General features: G+C 43.5%; 1 protein-coding gene and 1 pseudogene across 1 annotated transcript in view; one reads left to right on the top strand and one right to left on the bottom strand.

Annotated features, from left to right (window-relative positions):
• Window positions 1-18,548, bottom strand: part of LOC139780518 (neprilysin-1-like) — a 127,692-nt gene that overhangs the window by 2,178 nt on the left and 106,966 nt on the right. The gene's annotated exons all lie outside the window — the stretch shown is intronic.
• On the top strand, window positions 4,749-6,005 carry LOC139780519 (uncharacterized; annotated as a pseudogene).

Raw genomic sequence — 18,548 nt, 5'->3', positions numbered from 1 at the left:
TTGACATATGTTGTCAAGAAAGCTAAATAATATGTGCTGCGTATGCTTGGAGATAATAGAAAACAGAGCCGATGAAAAACAGTGCATTTCGTGCAGGCGTAAGGCACACAACGAGTGCGTGTGCTCGTCAGACTCTGTTTTTACATGCTTTAACTGTTTCAGTGACACTGATAGCGAAAAAAATAGATTTTCTTGAAATTATTTTCCGCTTTTCACTAAAAAACAATGAATAAAGTATCCTATTATTTTTTATGATCAAAATTATGTATTTTTATTTAAAATCCAGTCCGAGAATGAAGTGACAACTCCGCCCCGGGAATTTTGAAATTTCGATTTTTGCACCTTTGTCATCTTTACTCTATACCAGTTAAACAAAGCGACATAGACCAAAAATGCCTATATAAATTTTGTAGCCAAGGGTTCACTCTTTACTATTATATTTCACTAAAATGATTTATTTTGTTGTTAAAAATCGGCACCGAAAAAATAAGGCCGACACACACTTCGCCCCGGTCTCCCCTATATATATACATATATATAGATATATAAAGCATTCCATGTCAAATCACCGAGGATTTTCCTCGACCATTTTTTATTTGGCGGAAAATTTTTTGTTTTTATACTAAATGAAAGTAGCTTCCATGATTTTTTTTATATTTTTATCTCTACCCATACTTAAGTTATGGATAAAAAAATGCAGTTTAAAATTTCAAATGCCTGTAACTTTAAAAATAAAAAAGATATTGTAAAAAATGGGGTAAGGGAGACCGAGGCAAACTCGACACCGGGGCAAACTTGACACTAGGCTTTTTGCCAATTTAAATCTATCATAGAAACTTGCCTTTCCTACTGTAAATGCGTCTTTATGTGCCAGTATTATCAATAGAATTTGATGACATTCTGAGTTACGGTGTAATTTTTAGCGTGACATAAGCGTTTTTGATAGTGAAAAGTAATTTTTTATCGAGCTTTACTCTTGCGAACCTATATGTAAGTGGGCGAAACTTCCGAAAACGTCCATGCTCAGATTCAGGTCAAACTTTGTAAATAGGTTCCTTTTAGATAAAAAAGACATATAGGGGAGACCGGGGCCTAATCGTCAGTTTTTTTTCGGTGCCGATTTTTAACAAGAAAATAAATAATTTTAGTTAAATGTGGTATACCACTGTAAAGAGTGAACCTTTAACTACAAAATTTATATAGGAAATTTTTATCTACGTCGCTTTGTTTAACCGGTATAGAGCAAAAACGACAACGGTGGAAAAATTGAAATCTCAAAAATGCCAGGGTTTAACCGTCACCCCCCCGGGGTTTATCCGTCACACTGCATTTTCAATACATATACATACATCTAATCCTGAAAAATGATAGGATACATTTTAATAATTGTTTTTTAAGAGAAAAATATAAAAATTTATTAAAAAATAATTGTTTTACCTATTCCATAAAACATTTTAGGCACGTGAATACAGATCCTGACAAGCGCACGCATGTGTTGTGTGCCCTACGCTCGCACGCAATGCACTGTTTCCCATATGCTCTGTTTATTGTCAACTTCTTTGAGCACACGCAACACGTATTATCCAAGTCTTCGTCAGAATCCGACCGCTGCTGCTTCCTTGATTTTGATTTACGCCCACTGCTCGTCGAAGGCTGCGGTTCTGTTTGTGTGGCTTTTATTTATTTTATCTTTTCTCACCGCAAGAACTGCCTTCTTGAGTTGCTCCTTGTCGACGGGAATCGACGGAGTCCTCGCGCCGATTCCTCGACGCGCCGACGACGACACGTCGTCGGAATCGCTCCGTCAGGACCCAGGGATTCTGTGATTTACGTCGCTTTGTACGGAGCAACGACGACGACGACGACGACGACGACGACCACCACCACCACCACCACCACCACCACCACGACCACCACCACCACCACCACCACCGACACCACCACCACCGACACCACCACCACCACCACCACCACCGACACCACCACCACCACCACCACCACCACCACCACCGACACCACCACCACCACCACCGACACCACCACCACCACCACCACCACCACCACCACCACCACCACCACCACCACCACCGACACCACCACCACCACCACCACCACCACCACCACCACCACCACCACCACCACCGACCACCACCACCACCACCACCACCACCACCACCACCACCACCGACACCACCACCACCACCACCACCACCACCGACACCACCACCACCACCACCACCACCACCACCACCACCACCACCACCACCACCACCACCACCACCACCACCACCACCACCACCACCACCACCACCACCGACACCACCACCACCACCACCACCACCGACACCACCACCACCACCACCACCACCACCACCACCGACACCACCACCACCACCACCACCACCACCACCACCACCACCACCACCACTACCACCACCACCACCGACACCACCACCACCACCACCACCGCCACCACCACCGACACCACCACCACTACAACGGCGGCGACAATGACGCCGAGACGATGCGGCAAACGCTGGACGATGCTGTCGCACGCGCGACTGTCACTGACACAACGACCAACAACGACGATTTACCGCGGCCGGGAGTCGGAACGATCTACAGCGCGCGCGGCATGTCAACTCTCGCGCGGAAATCGCGGGATCTCAGAGCCGTGCCGTGCCTCGCCGTACCTCGCCGACGTGCCGTGAGCGTGAGCGATCTCGAAAACAACGGTCCGCCATCTTTTCGGTCGGCCAAAACACCCGTTTTGCGACGATACGTGCGTACCATTTCCCTCCTACACAAACTGACGCACGTGCAAGGGAAGACAGAATCACGCTCGAGGGAAACCTAACCTGAAATCGCCGTGAGCCGAAGTCGTGCGCCCGGCGCGCCACAGTGACGAGACTGACTTATAAACCCCGGGTGCTTACTGACGGATAAGTCCCAAGCACAAGTTTCAGGTTTGATCGCCCACGAAATATTAGACATCAACGATAATGAAAAAACTACACTGGATTCGTGTTCAGCATGCATTACTCTTTATAATCACGTACTTTGAGATTTGGAGAGCAAATATTATTGCAGATATTACAAAATTTCCACGCGCAGAAAATTTCATTTTTACCTTCCGAAAACACGTTTGCCCTCGTAAAAATCATAACACGAACAGATAACCTGCCGAAACTTCGTTGGTCACATGGGTACCATAAGCAGCGTTTACAATGTTAATAGCGAGTTCGCACAATATACAGGTTCCGAGATATTTGATTTGACGGTTCAACCCCGGCGACGGTTAGGCCCCGGTCTCCCCTACCAAAAAAATTTTTTGCGACTCCAAAGTTTAGCAACTTTTTAAATATTTTTTTACATCACTTTTTCTTATGTCCTATGTATTATTGTACAATCATTTTAAATGTTTATCCGAGAAACACGTTTGCATACAGCTCTTGTCGTGAGCGAACTAACTCCAGTATATTACAAACCAAAACAGTTCTCAAGTAATGTAAACAACCATAAAGTCATACCTGTCAAAGTCATAACATAAACATCATTGGCGAAACTTCAGAAAATCAGAAACGTTGTAAACCCATGTGACAACTTGTCTCGCGTGAAAAGTGTATGCGTGGAGGCAGTAAGTTTCGCCCCCCCTGGGGGGCTCCACTATTGTTAAACTAGACACATAGTGTGCCTTCAAAGTACATGTATGGGCTTTCCACGCGTGGAAAGTAGTAAACCCATGTAGCACCTCGTTTCGCGTGGAAAGTGTATGCGTGGAGGCAGTAGGTTCCGCCCCCTGCGGGGGGCTCCACTATCATTAAACTAGACACATAGTGTGCTTTCAAAATATATGCGTGGGCTTTCCACGCGTGGAAAGTTGTAAATCCATGTGGCACCTCGTTTCGCGTAGAAAGTGTATGCGCGGAGGCAGCAAGTTAAAAATGTTAAAAAAGTTGTGGCTTATGACAAATGTGTGCGCACGTCCGATCGCGAATTTACTTGCATAAATTGTTTTTCAGACATGAGTTTAGATGAAAATAATTAAAAATTCAACAATTTTTGTACTCATTATTTCCAATGAATGTTTTACTTAATTCCGAATTTTTATACTTTCTAAATACACGATAAACAATGTATTTTTAGTTTTAAACAATAAAAAACAAGTTCCAGATCAAATTGTATCGATCAGGCAAAGTGTCGAGTTTGCCCCGGCATTTTTCAATTTGAAAATTTGTCTTCACGTCACTTTTCCTTTCCTGGGGGCAAAACTAAGCGACGTACAAAATTTCCGTAAGTAAATTTGAACCTGAAGGAACAGTCATGGGTCTACTTTACACCGTTAAATCGGTTGGTACGCGCATCAAGTTTATGCGGACTAAACATTTGATACGTCCCTGTTTACACCGTTCCATCTCACAACAGGTTAGATTAGGTTTTTAATCCAGATAAAGTCCAATGTTTTCGGTAATGGAATGATGAGTAATTCTGTGTAAAGTGTCAGTCGATTTATAGTGAAAGTAACGAAAAGTAATGGAGAAAAACGCAGAACATTTATAGCGTCATTTACAGTGTTACTCGAAATTTTAAATATGCAGCAAAAAGCCAGGAAAAAACGTCTGAGGAATATGATGAAACGTATGAGGATGAGATTGAGAAAATTATGCCTTCAACAGAGGAATGAATTATTTGTACAATGGAGTCAAATGACCGATCCGATATCACCGACCCTTACTTTAGATGGTATTCAATACTGAAGAAGAATGTGGACCAAAAAGAGGAGTAATGATTTTTGGTAAAGAATCGTAGGAGAGCATTTCACTCTGTCAGAATAGCTGGCCACTTTTCGAATGTCGAAAGAAACTTTCACAATGCTTTGCGACATTATTCGAACTGTACTAGAACCCAAGCCACTTTTCCTGGTAGCCTTTATCCAGACAGCCTTTATCTGTCGAAAAGCAGGTCGCAATAGCTCTGTATAAATTAGCAAGTTGTGCCGAGTACAGAGTCGTTGGTGATGTGATGGGTGTTCACAAATCGACAGTTCGAAAGTGCTTATTTAGAGTGACCATGGCCATCAACAACGTCATGGTACAAGATAACATATTTATGCCTTCTGAAGATGAAGCCCAGTTCATATCGCTCCAATTTAAAAAAAGAAGCTTTATTCCACAATTGATTGGGTGTATTGACGGAACACACATCCCAATTACCGCACCACATGAAGGTTATCGAGACTTTGTGAATAGGAAAGGATGGACATCATATAATGTAATGGCTGTTGTCGACCACAATGGAAGGTAAGCGTGAAAAACTGAGCTTGGAAAATACCGAAATCTAAAATTATTAAATTATCTGTTATATTAGGTTCAGAAATGTTGTAATAAAACATCCTGGGAGTGTGCACGATGCTGTCGTATTAAAAAATAGTAGCATATACAAGAATGCACAGACCATTATTCCTCAGGTAAATGTTAAATTTTTTTGTTCGACGTAAGTTTGATGGTATTTTTATATGTAATACTAATATAATATATAAATTGTAGACATCTAAAAACATCGATGGTGTCGATATACCGTACATGATTGTAGGTGACCCGGCTTATCCTATGTTATCGTGGCTCATCAAAAGCTATTCAGGCACGTTATCAGCAGAAGAACAGTCTTTTAATGTGTATTTGAACTCTGCACGAGTTTCAGTGGAAATGACATTCGGTCGGTTAAAAGCTAGATGGAGAATTTTATGCAAAAAACTGGATTGTGCTTATACGTTTTGTCCACAAATCATTCTTGCTTGTTGCACGTTGCACAATTTTGTAGAAAGTCACAAGGAACGGTTTTTTACTGAATGGTTAGACGAAGTGTCCAACAGTGATCAGTTGTTTCCTCAATCAATAGCTGTACAAAATCGTAATAGAGATTGCGTACCTGGTATAGCAGTGAGAAACCACTTAAAACAGTATTTGGGAGCCAGTTATCCTCTGCGGAAAGCTCTCATCCGATAGTGGATATCAATATTATTTTCATGTGTATATTCGAATTAAATAATATAATTTTGACATTTTTTTATATCTTTTATTTCTTTAATTTGTACATCTTTTTGTATGCAACATTATTACAGCTTTTATATGTGTACAGTACACCACATATTTTATTATAAAATATTCGAAGTTTGTCTCATAAACCTACCACTAATTCACAGTTGTAGTAATTATCATAATTAATGATAATTATTCGCATTTATAATTGATCGCATTTTGAGATCAATGGAAAAATATTTATATTTCCCGCATACACAACAAACTATTTATTTAATTAATGATTTATATTATATCTATAAATAAAAACGACTTTAAGAACTTGTAAAGAACAAAGTAACTTTTTGGAAATTATATCACAAGTTAATAAACAACTTATAATTATTAATTCATCTTGTACCTATAAATTAATAAAAAAGTAAATTATAATGAAGCAACTTTTTGAAATTAACATTTTTAAACGAAAGTAACATAATAATAAAGGTACTTTTTAAACAAAATTAACATTTTGTGTAGGAACACGGCACCATAACTTCTAACTAGAAATAATCTCTAATATAGGGGAGACCGGGGCTAAACAGTCCGTTTTTTTTCGGTGCCGATTTTTAACAACAAAATAAATAATTGTAGTTAAATGTGGTATACCACTGTAAAGAGTAAACCTTTAGCTACAAAATTTATATAGGAAATTTTTGTCTATGCCGCTTTGTTTAACCGGTATAGAGCAAAAACGACAACGGTGGAAAAATTGAAATCTCAAAAATGCCGGGGTATAACAGTCTGCACTGCATTTTCGATACATATACGTACATCTAATCCTAAAAAATAATAGGATACATTTTAATAATTGTTTTTTAAGAGAAAAATATAAAAATTTATTTAAAATTTTTATGCGAAACATTATTAAAAAATAGTTACGAGGGTTCCTCTTTCCGCAGAAGTCACTCGCCCGACTTGTTTCACTCCTCGACGTCCGATGACTCTATTCGGTGTCTGAACGGTTGTAATTCCCGTCTCATCCATATTCCATATGCAGTGAGCCCGAAAATGTCTTGGAAATGCACCCGGACTGCTTACTGACCGATTAGCCCCAAACACAAGTTTCAGGTTTGATCGCCCACGAAATATTAGACATCAACGATAATGAAAAAACTACACTGGATTCGTGTTCAGCATGCATTACTCTTTATAATCACGTACCTCGAGATTTGGAGAGCAAATATTATTGCAGATATTACAAAATTTCCACGCGCAGAAAATGTAACTTTTACCTTCCGAAAACACGTTTGCCCTCGTAAAAATCATAACACGGCAGGTAACCTGCCGAAACTCCGTTGGTCACATGGGTACTATAAGCAGCGTTTACAATGTTAATAGCGAGTTCGCACAATATACAGGTTCCGAGATATTTGATTAGACGTATTTACCCCGTAGACGTTTTAGCCCCGGTCTCCCCTATCTTAAATATTTAAAACTGCAAAGTCTTCATATTATTCAAATTCGGTTATTGCGTTTCATAATAAAAGTTCTGTACTTTCGTATTTGGTTCCTTGCCTTCTTTCATAGGAGATTGAATGATTGTAGAGGTGGAAAGAGGTTCTGTATAATTCAATTGTAAAAAAGAAAATTTTTAATTTAATTTTTATTGACATCAAACTATATCATTAATTTTCATCCGGTGAAATCGAAACTCTCATTAAATAAGTATGCAGTGGCTTTTCTTTTTAATGACTTTTGAATAAGTTTACATATTTATACGATCTTTTCTTGAGTAATTCTTTTTATATAAAGAGCTTTTTATAAATACAATTATTGTAAGAACTACTACGTCAATATAGAGGGGTAAAAACCAGAGTGGTGTAAGTCAAATTTTTTTAAATATTTTCTCGTGTGCATAGATGCAATCTGTACAATATATAAATTGCATCTATGCACACGAAAAAATATTTAAAAAAATTTGACTTACACCACTCTGGTTTTTACCCCTCCATATGTAGTCCGACCTTTCGGAGATACATGTATACATGTATGTATGTATGTATGTGGTATACATGCGTGTATTTTTGCCAACAAATACACTTTGAGACTTTCGAGAGATCTTCGATACATTCGCGTATCAATTTAAAGTGCCTTTTTTTAGAAAGAATATTTTATTTTAAATGAATACATACATACTAAATAGTAAGTACTTAAATATTAGTAATTTATTTCAATTATAAATTATTTATTTACTAATATAATTAATAGATAACTATTTAATAATATAATAAATAAAATATTTGTAATCAAAATAAATCACTGTTTCACTTTTTCAGACCAACAAAATCAAATGTTTTATTAAATTTGCATACACTAGTTTTAATGTTGTGACACGATTAATTATTAGAAAAATTAACAAATGGATTTACCGGAATAAGTTTCAGCGGCTTCAAGGTGCTTTGTGGGGAACGAGCAGATATTTGAGGTCTGATACCCTGCATACTGTTAGTAAATGCAGCCAGAATCAAGCCTGTTTGCTGACTTTGAAATTTTCGCTCTTTTTCTAACTCCTCTTCTTCCCACTTTCTCTGCTCCATCATCTCGTCATGGACCATTTGTTTTTGGAGTTCCATCTTGTTTGTAATGCTGTTGAGTAATTTTTTTTGGTTTTCCAACCACTTGTCAGTATGACTCTGCAGCATTACTTCATAACTTTTTCTTCCTAAATATAAAATTTACGTACTATAATACGTATGTACATATGTAAATTAATAATTATATATCTTCTAGCCCTATATCATTGGTTGTACTCTTATAAATCTTCAAATATGGACTAATAGCGTAGAGCGTAGTTGCAAATTGTGATGTCATCTCTCAAATAGAAATACTTAATAAGGCTGTAATAATAAACATTTTATTTATACCAGAAGTTTTTGTTTGTTTCTGTTTTTGGCTGGTGGGACTTCATTTTCCTTATCTAACATTTCATCAGTCTCTTCAGCAGTTGTACAATTTATTGAATAATTCTCGTTATTAACTAAAATCAAATAAATAATAATATTAAGTCGAATAATTGATGGTACCAATTTGTATTTTCATACTTAACTATATATAATTGCATTAAATAAATATATATTACCTTCTTCCTCATTTATTTCAGCGGTGTCTATTCCTACTTGATCATCGCTGCTGCTAGCTAGGGCACTTGGCCTGCCTCCATATAATATATCTAACTCGTTGTAGAATGGACACGTTGAGGGAGCAGCACCACTGACATTATTATTTCTTTTACATTTGAAATATGCTGCTTTCAAATTTTTTAATTTTAATTTTATTTGCTCGGCTGTTTTTTCATAACCTTTTACCTGCATTTCGGGTACCAGTATTCGGAAAATCTCTACATGCCGATTGTCAGTGGACCGCTCGACGTTTTCGCGGTGCGCGCCGTGGAAAGTACAAAAATGAGTACACGAAATAACAGTCAGTCCTTTTTATTAAAGTGGGTTACACTGGACTTCGCACTCGCGATTTCGCACTCGCTACATTCCTCCGTTTTCTCGACGTCAATCATGTATCGCGTGCGAGTTATGATGGCTCACTGCCGTCCCGGACGGAGCAGGCGAGGGATCGCGGCCGGAGCTTCGCGTCGAGGAATTCGGTGACGTGAGAAACGCTCGTTGGCTCCAAATCGTCTATTGGTCGCGGTGCTTGCGATCACGCGAGAAACACCTGTGCCGTTTGCTCGAAAACACACAAAAAAAGGGGGGAGGAAACCGTCGCGATTTGGAGCTTTTCAAGCGTTCTCGAATAATGCTTGCTGTCTCGTCGAAGTTCGAGAATTTTCAGCTCGCATTTATTCAATTCTCAACATGCCGCCCGCCTCGCATTCGACGGAATGCGAAACGAACGGGGGTTGACAAGGTCGCATAGAGGAGCGTGGGAACGTCTTGGTTCAAAGCGTTATATACAATATATACATTTGAGAACTTAACCTATTTTTACAATGTCCTTAAATCTAATGAAAAACGAACGAGCTTAATTCTAACGGGATTTCGCGGTTCCCGGCGGACTGATAGACGCGGGCAACCGACAGATCTGGGTTATTGGTCGTTTTAGCTCGGAATTGGCGGTGCGTAATGTGACGACGCGAACGCGACCGTCAAGTCCGGGATGGACCTGCTGAATCCTTGCGAGTTCCCACTTTGAAGGAGGGAGTAGGTTACTCTTAAGTAAAACTAACTCGTCAACCTTCGGATTATCGTGAGATTCGGTCCATTTCACGCGCTGTTGCAATGAATGTAAATAGTCCGACGACCAAGAACGCCAGATCTGTTCGAGCATTAATTGTACGTGTTGCCATCGCGACAACCGATTCGCATTGATTTCGAGGACGGATTCCTCCGGTACGCTCGTGAGCGGTCGGCCGATAAGGAAATGACCAGGTGTCAAAGCGGTATAATCGGACGGATCGTCGCTAAGTGGAGAGATCGGTCGCGAGTTCAAGCAAGCCTCTATCTTACATAAAAGCGTAACGAATTCGGAGCGAGACAGAGTGCGAGCACCAGTCACTCGCCTGAGATGGTGCTTAAAGCTCTTCACTCCAGCCTCCCAAAGCCCGCCGAAATGTGGTGCCGCAGGGGGCACGAAATGCCACCGTACGCCGTCGTTAGCGAGAATTTCCTTAAGGGAGGGGTTGTTCACAAGCGCGCGGAAGCTGCGTTGGAGCTCGCGGTCAGCACCCACAAAATTCGTGCCATTATCGCTGTACATGTCCGATGGCAGTCCGCGGCGACTGACAAACCGTTGAAATGCCGCGAGGAATCCATCGGTGGAGTAATCCTCCACACTTTCGAGGTGGATCGCCTTAGTGGCGAGACAAACGAACACCGCGACGTAGTGTTTGCTCCCCTTTTGGCCGCGACCGACAACGGGGGTAATGTTCATAGGTCCGGCGTAATCTATGCCCGTGTGAGAGAACGGAGGAGCAGGATTTACTCGGGGACTCGGGAGATCACCCATTAATTGCGTCGGAGTTTTCGCGGAATGTCGAACGCATGTAACACATTTATGAATGTGAGATTTGATCATGCTTCGCGCGGAAATTAACCAATAATTTTGACGGAGACATCTAAGCGTGAGTTTAGTCCCTCCATGGAGAGAGCGTCGGTGTGCTTGATCGATCAAAAGTTCGGCAATATGATGTCTAGCAAGTATGACGGGGTGTCGCTCATTGTAACTCAGCGCGGAGTTTTCGAGCCGCCCGCCAAGCCGGATTAATTTATCTTTCCCGATAAAGGGGTGGAGAGAGCGTAAGGAACTTGATCGCGATACAGCGGCGTGAGCGTTCAAAGCCTTCAAGTCATCCGAAAAACAAGTCGCTTGTGCCGATCGAAGCCAAAAGACGGAGGCTTCCTGAATCTCCTCTGCGGTCAAGGGAGACTTGACGATCACCGAAGAGGCGACTTTATTTTTTAAGTTCCGAACGAAACGCCGAATGTACGCGGTAATACGAAGAAGTCGGATCCAGCTCGAGCAGGAGGTGGGCAGATCCCACTCAGGAGCTGAATCGACGAGATGAACGGTAGCTTTACGCGCTTCGGAAGATACCGTTTGTAAAATGTCCTTTTCAGTCGGAGTCGGGGGGATCGGCCACGAGGCCGTGGTCGAGCTAAGCCACCGGGGCCCCGACCACCATAATTCATGATTGACGAGATCGGCGGCAGTAAAGCCGCGCGACGCGCAGTCGGCAGGATTTTCCTGGGAGCGAACGTGTTGCCAACGTACGGTCGGAAGGCGCGTCTGCACCTCGGAGACGCGGTTCGCGACATAGGAATTCCAGCGGGATGGATGTTGTAGAAGCCAAGCTAATACGATTTGGGAATCAGTCCATCCAAATAAGAGAGCTCGCATCAAGCCCGTGGTGTTTCTTACCCATTCTATTAATCGAATTAATAGAACGACGGCGTTAAGTTCCAAGCGTGGAACGCTAACGGTTTTCAATGGCGCGACTTTCGTTTTGGCCGCGAGGAGGATGACTTGAATGTTAGAGGGAGAATGCACGATTCGGAGGAAAACTACAGCGGCGTAAGCGCGAGTGGAGGCGTCCGCGAAGCCGTGCAATTCAACATCGATTTTATCTTGACGCATCCCTGTCCATCGAGGAATGCGTATTTTGCTAATATTAGGCAAGTCTGAAACGTAATTGATCCACTGATGCAGAAGATCATCGGGGATGGGAGCATCCCAATCAATTTTACGGAGCCAGAGCTCCTGCATCAACATCTTGGCCGCGATGACTATCGGTGACGCCCAGCCGAGGGGGTCATACAGCTTTGCAATAAACGATAAAACGGAGCGCTTAGTATGAACTGTCACGGCGTATGGCGAAATTACGAAACGAAACGAGTCATCGCGCGGAGACCAAGACAGGCCGAGGACCTTGAGCGTGTCATCGTGGTTGATCGGATAGTCCGAGGATTCCCGTTGGTCCTCTGGAATATCCGTCAAAAGTTCGGCTGAATTCGCGGCCCATTTTCGCAGGGGGAAACATCCGCGATTCATTATGCCCACGAGTTGCTTGCGCTTCTCGAGCAGAGACAGAAGGTCGTCTGCTCCGAAAAGAACATCATCGACGTAGGTCGACTCTTCGATTATATTGACCGCGTCGGGGAAGTCTTTACCTTCGTCGCGAGCTAATTGGATAAGGGAGCGCTGTGCGAGAAAAGGCGAAGGTTTTTGCCCGTAGGTCACGGTGAGTAAGCAGTAAAGCCGAATCAACAGACTGTCGGGGGGGCGCCAAAGAATTCGTTGATAGTCCGCGTCATCCCGATGCACGAGTATTTGTCGGAACATTTTAGCAATGTCAGCCATGTACACGTACCGAAAGAGTCGCCAGCGCAGGATTATCGCGGCGATGTCTTGTTGAAGTTTAGGTCCCGCCATTAGAAAATCATTGAGCGAGGTTTTGTCGGTCGATTTGCTAGAGGCATTAAACACGACGCGTAACTGGGTCGTTGTACTCGATTCGCGTAAAACAAAATGATGCGGGATGTATATCGGGGGGTAAGGGGGGCGCTCGTCCGCCCGCACCGACTCCATGTGCCCCATCGATTCGTATTCTCTTAAAAAATCGTGATACTGCGCGGCGATTTCTGGTTTCCGCGCGAGTCGGCGCTCCATATTGGAGTACAGGAAGGAAGCCTTTCGGAATGTGTCGCCGACGCGAGGGGGGCCGTTTTTGAACGGCAAACGCACAATGTAGCGTCCTTGTGAATCGCGAGAATGAGTCGTCGCAAAATGCTTCTCGCAACGTTCGTCCTCTTCGGTGAGAGGAGTTCGAGAGGGGATACGTTCGTCCTCCCAAAAACTTTGAATTAAGGAATTCGTATCCTCGCAGGATACGCAACTCAGGACAGAAGCGGACTCTCCGGCCGGGCGCGCAGGGCCGGCGGGACCGGAGAGGATCCATCCGAAAATTGTAAGCTGGCCCGTCGGAGTGCCGACCGGGCCCTGACGTAGACCGTCGAGTAGCAGAGACCCGTATAAATCCGCGCCGATTAATACATGAATCGGGTGATTACATGAGGGATCAGGATCTGCTAAAGGTAAATCGCGTAGATGTGGCCACATTGCGGCCGGCTTCTGTTGAGAGGCTGTATAAGAAGTGATTCTTTGATATACGTAACCCGAGAAGGGAAATATCGGTCCCTGTTTGTCGCAGGGCGCGAGAGCAAGATTAACTTGTGACCGCGCGACTCCATTAAATTTTTCTCCAAAACAATGTATCTTCAACGCGGCACGATGACGCCTGGTTCGCATCGTCTGACAAAGAGATTCTGATATGAAACTGTATGTCGAGCCTTGATCTAGTAGTGCACGTACTTTAAATGTGCGGCCCTCGATTGTACTTAAACTAACATACGCAGTGGCGAGAAGTACATGAGGCGGTTGTTTCACAAAATCTCGAGTAGCATGCACGTTTTGAACGAACGCTGAGGGCGCGGCCGGTGACTCGGAGGCAGCGGCGACTGACACAGCTGACGGATCTGAGGACGGCGAATTAATCGCGGAAAGCGTACTTTTAGTACCAGTTTCCGTACCCTCGCGGTGAAGCAGCGAATGGTGAGCTTGGTGGCATTGATTGCACCGTCCTTTACTCGGACAATTGTTTGAAAAATGCTCGGTTCTCAAACAATTAAAGCAACATTTATGCTGTCGCGCGGCGAGTCGACGCTGCTCGACCGACAGACTTAGAAATTTATTACACTTTGCAAGACCGTGGTTTCCGGAACAACGGACGCATTTGACGGGCGAAACCGTATTCACCGAAGCACGAGCTCTATTACCGCGCGCACTATTTGACGCAGATTCGGATTGCGAAGGGTAATCCGCGAGACCGCGAATGCGAAGAGTCATGAAGTCATGAATCTCTTTATACGTAGGGTACGCATCCGTGTTGCCTCGTTTAAGATTCCATTCATTGCGCGTTCGCGGACTGAACTTTTGCGAGATAATATAAACTAGGAGGTCGTCCCACATATCGACCGGACGATCGAGATTCGTTAACGCGGCGAGAGATGCGGACACACTATCGCGAAGTTTTTTCAACTTGGTCACGTTCTCGTTTTTCATTTTCGGTAAGTCGGCGAACGAATGGATATGCGCGTGAATAATCGCGTTGCGGTTGTCGTATTCGTCGGTAAGAAGTAGCCACGCTGCCTCGTAGTTCGCGTCAGAAATTTGAATGTTATTAATCAACGACGCGGCCTCGCCGGAGAGGCTCGCTTTCAGATAATGTAACTTTTGCGTTCTTGTCAACGATTCACTGTTTGCTACGAGAGACTCGAAGATTCCGCGAAAATTCTCCCATTCAGCGAAAGCACCAGAAAAGTTCGGAAGCGAGATACGAGGCAGATGCAATGACACTCCGGAGTGCGCGTCGCGATAAGAAGACTCGTTACCTCGATACGGCGCGCTCGGGGCGTCGCTACTTAATTTACCGATGACCTCGTGGAGGTGGTCCGTCGCGTCGAGGTAGGCGTCCTCGGCGGCAAGAAATTCCTCGTCCTTGAAGTAGTGGGTCGACTTCTTCTCCTCCGCCGTAGCCGTCTGCAGCAGCTGGACATGGAGGGCTTGCACCTTTTCCCAGAGACCCTCCAAATTCGTCAGTCTCCCCTTCGTCTTAGGGAGAGTGACCTGAGCCTTGGGAAGCTTTTTGAAGTTAATCAGCGACCGTCGTAGCTGGTCAATCGCATTGCCTTGAGCAATGAGTAGATTTTCGAGATCCGAAGACATGTTGAGCAGATGTCTGGATCGTGTAGAAATCTTTCAGACACTTGCGTGTCAATCTTCTTGTCGAGCGAAGACGCTCGTGTGCGACTCCGCGGCGAGTAGCAGGGCGATACTCGCGGGAGGCAGGGACGTCTGGCACGTCTCGGTGCGACTCCGCGGCGAGTAGCAGGGCGATACTCGCGGGAGGCAAGGACGTCTGGCACGTCTCGGTGGTCGACTCCGCGGCGAGTAGCAGGGCGATACTCGCGGGAGGCAGGGACGTCTGGCACGTCTCGGTGCGACTCCGCGGCGAGTAGCAGGGCGATACTCGCGGGAGGCAGGGACGTCTGGCACGTCTCGGTGTGCGACTCCGCGGCGAGTAGCAGGTACTCGCGGGAGGCAGGGACGTATAGCACGTCGCAAAGCAGGGCGCCGTCGGGCGGCGGATGCGTATCGCAAGGAGCACGATACGTTTGCTGGAGGTCCCGCAGGAGCCTCCGAAGCACTTCACAAAATCACAAGGCACCTATCTTTAGGAGAGCGGGTGTGGTGCGCTCAATGTTCGGAGTGAGCCACGGAGTCGAGAACGCGTAGGCGGCGAACTCCGTTTTCGAGCGAGTCGAGCGGGCGCGCCGATTCGTCAATCTCGGCGTAGCACAACGCGAGCACTTTTGAGGCGGTCGAACTGTCTATGCCGGTCTTTTATGTCGATCCGGCTCGAAGGACCATTAAATGTCAGTGGACCGCTCGACGTTTTCGCGGTGCGCGCCGTGGAAAGTACAAAAATGAGTACACGAAATAACAGTCAGTCCTTTTTATTAAAGTGGGTTACACTGGACTTCGCACTCGCGATTTCGCACTCGCTACATTCCTCCGTTTTCTCGACGTCGATCATGTATCGCGTGCGAGTTATGATGGCTCACTGCCGTCCCGGACGGAGCAGGCGAGGGATCGCGGCCGGAGCTTCGCGTCGAGGAATTCGGTGACGTGAGAAACGCTCGTTGGCTCCAAATCGTCTATTGGTCGCGGTGCTTGCGATCACGCGAGAAACACCTGTGCCGTTTGCTCGAAAACACACAAAAAAAGGGGGGGAGGAAACCGTCGCGATTTGGAGCCTTTCAAGCGTTCTCGAATAATGCTTGCTGTCTCGTCGAAGTTCGAGAATTTTCAGCTCGCATTTATTCAATTCTCAACACCGATGTTTCTTTCCATCAATTATACTTAAAATACTTTTTTCCGTGACCAGTTCGAGAAACGTTCGTGTTCCATCTGTCCAATTTGCACCCTTTTTACATGACATTTTCACTGTTGATATAAAAACTTCTATTCTAACTTTCTAACTAAAAATTCTAACTTTAACCTCAATCTAACAACAGTCAGCAGCGGCGGTATACACTTGATCCAATTCGAATCGAATCAAGCGTTTACAGGGCGCTGACATCTTTTGATACGCGTATCAATAACTTGGTCTGATACTCGCGATTATTGAGGAGTATCAGACCAGAGCGCACTAAAGTAATCCGCGAGCGTTTATACCGAGCGTATCAAACGATTTGATACGGATATAGTACTTGATACGCGTACCAAGTGCTCGGTGTAAACTAGGTCATATAGATGTCGTCGTTTTCAAGAAATTTTAAAGGCGACTAATTTCTTAACTTGAACTTGATTTTTTCCTTGAAATAGAAGTTGTAGATCTCGTCGAGACGTTTTCAAAACACTATAATAAAGTTCTTTTTCTTCTCGTTAAGAATTTCTTGAGATATTTAAAATTTTGTCATAATATTTTTAATATATAAAATATGAATATAATAAAATATCTCGTAAAGTATTCACTTTTTGATGATTTTACCTTCATACTTTTATACGTAGAATAATGAAAGAAATCGATTGCTGTAAAAAAAAAACAGAAAAAATATTTTAAAAAATTTAATAGCATTTTATAGACGCATTTAATTATGTAAAATTGCAAATGTAATAATTAATATTATTATTCGCTTTCTTTTATTATTTTACGTATAAAAGTATAAAGGTAAAGTCATAGAAAAGTGAATACTTCACGAGGTATTTTATATTTTATATTAAAAATATTATAACAAAATTTTAAATATCTCATCAATTTTTAACGAAACAGGGCTTTATTATAGTGTTTTGAAAACGTCTCGACGAGATCTACAACTTTTATTTCAAAGAAAAAATCAAGTTCCATTTAAGAAATTAGTCGCCTTTAAAATTTCTTGAAAATTACGATATCTACGACATGACTCTTATCGGAATCATGTGTCACCCTTTAAACCATACAACTTTTGTCTGAAACATTTTCCCGTATTTTTCATATTTTTCGAGATATTTGCCTGCGTCGATTAAAATGACTCACCCTATAGAAATTCAATTTGACTCAATCTACCATCACGCTAATAACACGCGCTGCCGCCACGCGGCGTACTTTCTCGTAACTAAAAATCGGCACGCGTTCAATATAAGAGGCGAGCCTGCGAGATGCTGCAAAATGCTTAAACCTTGATATTGTTCGCTGCGGATAGCTAAGTCGCCTTAAGTGATCCTTATATCTCACGTAGCACAGTACAGAAGGCAACGAACATAATTTTATTAATTTAATCTAACATAATAAGTATTGTAGTAAATACGGTCGGCAAGAGAGGGCACGAGTGGAGAAGGCCCTGGATGGTAGGAAGAGAGGGGAGTCGTGTGTCAGAGCCCGTGGAGAAAGCACGTACGCGGTGAGCTCGGCGCGAAGATATTACGGAAAGATACTTACGATTACGAATAACGACTTACGATACATTTGCGAGTTGAGTGTAGAAGTGCGGAATATTTATTTCTGCCAAACAGCTTCTCTGAAGCTTGTAATCAAATATACTTTCATATACATTAGGCGAAAGAGAGATACTATTTTCCCTTCCCTATACATCAGGCACCCGCATAACGTTAGAGGGACAAGACGATTGTCCGTATGCTACATTTCCGAAGTGGGATTAGTGACCAAAGATCGCGAGCCTCGTGTGCCTGATTGTGCTACGTAGAAGAGACGGTTCCGGTCAAGATGGATGCCCGTGAATTTTCTATCGCGGCTCTTAGGGAGATGTGCAAGTGGAAGGGCCTGCCCTTGAAAGGAAATAAGGCGGATCTTATTAAAAAGCTCGACAGACATGACGCCAGCGGGTCTTGGAGGGAGGAAATCAAGCGTCTCGGGACCGACGTCGATGTAGGACCAGTAGGATCCGGCGAGCTAGCGAATTC

The sequence above is a fragment of the Temnothorax nylanderi genome, unplaced genomic scaffold (genome assembly GCF_030848795.1).
Source record: "Temnothorax nylanderi isolate EJ_2023f unplaced genomic scaffold, tnyl_v1.0 TNYL_tig0282_pilon, whole genome shotgun sequence".
Taxonomy (NCBI): Eukaryota; Metazoa; Arthropoda; class Insecta; order Hymenoptera; family Formicidae; genus Temnothorax; species Temnothorax nylanderi.
Note: the sequence above shows the minus strand (reverse complement) of the source record. Positions and strands in the feature narration are given on the sequence as shown.